The 4,612-nt window shown below is 38.0% G+C and overlaps 1 long non-coding RNA gene across 2 annotated transcripts; it reads right to left on the bottom strand.

Moving 5' to 3' along the window:
• Window positions 1-557: 557 nt before the first annotated feature.
• Window positions 558-3,401, bottom strand: LOC114303379 (uncharacterized). 2 transcript variants are annotated; one of them, XR_014360577.1, is made up of 3 exons: window positions 2,416-3,401; window positions 817-904; window positions 558-749 (listed from the first exon to the last, which is right to left on the bottom strand). It is a non-coding gene; the product is annotated as an uncharacterized LOC114303379 (long non-coding RNA). The 2 variants fall into 2 exon arrangements; XR_014360576.1 differs by having other exon boundaries at window positions 558-904.
• Between the last annotated feature and the right edge of the window lie 1,211 nt (window positions 3,402-4,612).

Below are 4,612 nucleotides of genomic sequence, written 5' to 3'. Positions count from 1 at the left end.
ATCACCAAATAGATCCTTATGATATAATGGAAATTGGGCCATAACAAACTTAAGAAGTCAAAAAAAAAAACACAACAAAACCACCTCCTACCCCAACATCTTCACTCATGATGCAGACAACACAGGTTATACCTACTTAATAGCATTAATAGAGTTGAAAACTGAAGGGAGAAAAAAAGATTGTTTGAGGCAAGATTACCCCGCAGCCATTTCAGCAGCCTTTTTGACACTTGAGTCATGTAGATTCTTCATCTCATCAGCACTCCCTCAGTTCCATTCTCTATTTTCTTTCCTTTTTCTGATGTTGTGGCACTTCCATCAATTCCAGAACTTGAACTAAAAATTTGTTGCACCTGTTTTAGCTTTCCGTCATAAAAGGACTTATGTTCAGATAATTGCTTCACTTTTCTTTTGTTAAATAACAAAGCATAGTGGTTGGACAAAGACTCCAATTCCTGCAAATGATATCAATTTAGGAGCTTAAGCCAGAACTATCATTCCAGGTGGCATTGGATTGAAAGACATTCAACCAAGAAGATAAAGAAGGTGACCTCCAACTATTTTGGACCTCTGTATATGTAGAAGCATCTATCAAATGTCACTTCTTCAAACAATTGATCCTCATCATCTTGTGCTTGAGCTCCCTTCTTATCAACTTCAATACCAGTTTCTGTAATCATAAGATCAACGGTCTCCTTGCTTACAAGCTCAAGCACTTGCATTCCTTTTGCAGTAAAAGCTTTTCCACTCTATAAAACAATGGCACAGAAATAAGTTACTGCGAGCAATTAATAAGATGACAAGTGTCATGAGTACCTCTATTAAGGATGGGGCAACATAACCAGCTGACGGTATACCCCCCTGTTGAATAAATTCAGCAATATTTACAGCAGAATTCTCAAGCCTGAAAAACACAAGAGACAAAAATCATTTAATTAGCAGAAAAAAATTTAGGACCTTCCGGGCAAGAAATAAGTGACTGTGACCCCATCAGCCATAGTCTACCACAATAATTGGTCAACGGGCATCTACAAGTTTGCACACACAACTTTCATATATTCAGTATTTTTTAAATTTCCTGGATTCTGGAAGTTTCTTTGAATGTAAATTGAAAATCAAAGGATTCCTACTGCCTCACCTACAACATTAAAAGTTCTACCACTTCGAAAACAATTTGTAACAATAACAGTGAAAGAGTAGCCACTCACTACTCTATGACTATATCTGAAAGTAATTATATTTATATTCTTAACGATTTCTAGACATATATGGATATACCCCATAACATTCTGACAAGTATTGTACCATCAAAATTGCCTTCCAGGGCGTCACTTTGTCATCCAATCATCTAAATGATGTAATAACAAGCAGTGAACACTAAATTTACTCCCAAAAGTGCAGTTCCAAAGATATCAATATGAAGTATAAAAACCTTGACCCTTGCCATTCTAAACACAAGTATGCATAATCATTAACTTCTTGAGAAAGTACACTAATAAAGAATCTGAAGTCTCATCTGCCATACACGTCAATTTGTGTATAACGAATGCTGTTTTCATGAGAATAATTAATTATAAAAAGAGTATATTTTAAAAAGTTGAGTTGCAATGAAGTCATATTTTTGAACAAAATCAGAACCCCATCTTATCGCACTTCCTAATGCAAAGCTAAAAGTCAAAAATCTTCACACACCCTTTCACCTTCCCAATAATCAATTTATTTAAGTCATTTTTTTTCTCATAAATTGTAAACAACAAAAAAAAAAACTACACCAAACACACTGGCACAAACTCTCAAAATAAAAATAAAAAAAGAAGAAAAAAAACCATAAACACCACCATAAGCTGCACCAAAAAAGGCTTAATAATAAATAAGTAAAACTGACACTTTGAAATGAATTAAAGCAACTCAACTAAACAAAAGTACATCCCAAGAATTTGTCAAATGCAACCCATAACCATCACATACAATATTTCAGACAGCAACCCCAAGAAACAATTACCGAACAAATTTAGTCATAGGATCCAAGAGAATAAAGAGTAGCAGAAAAGGAGGTAGGTTTCGTAATCGGAGGTAGAACTAGTGCCCCATTTTAATTTTTAACTCAGAAAAAGAATGAGATAGAAATCTGAGGACAGACAAAAAAAAAGAAAGTAAAGCCTAAATCAGTGCACACTCCATCCTCCTAGAATCATGGATTGATGAAACTAACACTAGTTTAAGGAGAGAGAATTTAAAGGACGAATGACCTCTGTAAACAAATATGGAGGGTATGAATGAGGAAATTATGCACCTCTGAAATCCAAGAGAAGACAAACCCAAGATACAATTTATTTAAATTCTCATATTTGTGACATGCCTGGCCAAGGATTCTATATTCACTAGCCTTCTCTAATTTATCCAAAGCAGCCTTACGCAGTTTATCATTCTCATCTTCACTTTCTCCTTGAACTGCAGATCCTTCCATATCATCCTCCTTCGAAGATTCTAAGTCCTCCTCAACCACATTCTGCATATCCACAATGCTCTTTGTTGCAGTCATAGCAGCCTCAACAGCCTGCAGCATGAAACCATAACTTAACAAGGTTGCAAATAATCTACCAAGGACATCATGCAGCATAGCACTGAATGTTAGGAAAATAACACATGGACATTCGAGAAACATGTTTATGTATTGTCTCCCTCATTTTAGATTGAAAAGCATAATTGTCTATTTTGTAAAAACCAGCAAATGAAAAATGAAAAATGTAAAAACAAGCAAATGAAAAAACCGGATCATCTCAAGTATTCATAAGATACTTATAAAGCCTAATACACATGATTTTAATTCTAAACTTGTTTTCATTGTGACATGCATTGTGACTAGTCTTAGCAATTTTGACTACAACAAACAATTCAAAGCATTTGGCATCTCTTATTCTCCCAAGTTAGTGCTCAAAATGGAGCCTAATGACTTGTGAGCGTTGTCGTTTTTCGGCTTTAAAAATTAACAACTTTTCTTGATAATCACAAAGACAATGTCACCATTGATCAATCAAACTGTGTCTACGGACACAAGACATGTGATTAGCTTCGTCTAATCTAGGTTCAATGTCACCATAGAAAGGCATATTAGAGACATCAGCTATTTTGCAGAGAACTGGAGTACTGGACATTAATGCTAGTACTCTGTGTGTTTTCTACAAAATGGATACGGAATCTGTTAACCATGTCCTATTGCACTGCCGATTGATTTGGAGGGTCTGTTCTAGAGTGTTGAAGTGGTGGGAGTTGAACTGGCCAATCCCTAAATCTATTGAGAAGCTAATGCAGTGGTGGGCAGGTGCAAGATTCAAAAGGAAGGAGTTGTGTATTTGGAAGATTCGTTCGGGGGCTGTTTTGCATTTTCGCCTCTCGAATGCCTTTTTTTGACTAATTTTAAGGCGTTTTGAACTCTAACTCCCAATGTACATGTGCTAATTACATCTCATCTACCCCCACAGGGCGTATTTGTCACGAGGAGCCTGTCCGTAACATCCACAGAGTATTCGGGGGCCGTTTTGCATTTTCGCCCCCCCCAAATGCCTTTTTTCGACCAAGTTTAAAGCATTTTCGACTCCAACTCCTAACCTACGTGTGATAATTACATGTTTTCTGTCCCCACATGCCCTATTTTTCATGAGGAAGCTTCCCATGACATCCATAGAGTGGTTCGGGAGCTATTTTGCATTTTCGCCCTCTGAACGGCCTTTTTCGACTAAGTTTAAGGCGTTTTCTACTCTGACTCCCACTGTACGTATGCTAATTACATCCCATCTGTCCCCACAGGTCCTATTTGTCATGAAGAACCTGCCCGTGACATCCACATAGTGGTTCGGGGCCTGTTTTGCATTTTCGCCCCTCGAATGCCTTGTTTCGACTTAGTTTAAGGCGTTTTCGACTCTAACTCCTAATGTACGTGCGCTAATTATATTCCGTCTATCCCCATAGGTCATATTTGTCACAAGGAAGCTGCCCGTGGCATCCATAGAGTGGTTGGGGTTTTTTTTTGCATTTTCGCCCCCCCAAACGCCTTTTTTCGACTAAGTTTAAGGCGTTTTCGACTCTAACTCCCAATGTATGTGTGCTAATTATATTCTATCTGCCTCCACAAGTCTTATTTGTCATGAGGAAGCTTCCCATGACACCCATAGAGTGGTTCGGGGGTTGTTTTGCTGTTATGCCCCCCAAACGCCTTTTTTCGACTAAGTTTAAGGCGTTTTCGACTCTAACCCCCAATGTACGTGTGCTAATTACATCTCGTCTGTCCCCACAGGGCATATTTGTCACGAGGAGCCTGCTTGCAACTTCCAGAGTGTAGTTCAGGGGCTGTTTTGCATTTTCGCCCCTCCAAACGCCTTTTTTCAACTAAGTTTAAAGTATTTTTTACTCCAATTCCTAACCTATGTGTGCTAATTACATGATGTCTATCCCCACATGTTCTATTTGTCATTAGGAAGCTGCCCATGACATCCATAGAGTGGTTCGGGAGTTATTTTACATTTTTGCCCCCCGAACGGCCTTTTCGACTAAGTTTAAGGCGTTTTCGACTCTAACTCCCACTTTACGTGTGCTAATTACATCCTGTCTATCT

Source organism: Camellia sinensis, chromosome 2 (assembly GCF_055761805.1).
Source record: "Camellia sinensis isolate YWXY chromosome 2, ASM5576180v1, whole genome shotgun sequence".
NCBI classification, from domain to species: Eukaryota; Viridiplantae; Streptophyta; class Magnoliopsida; order Ericales; family Theaceae; genus Camellia; species Camellia sinensis.
Note: the sequence above shows the minus strand (reverse complement) of the source record. Positions and strands in the feature narration are given on the sequence as shown.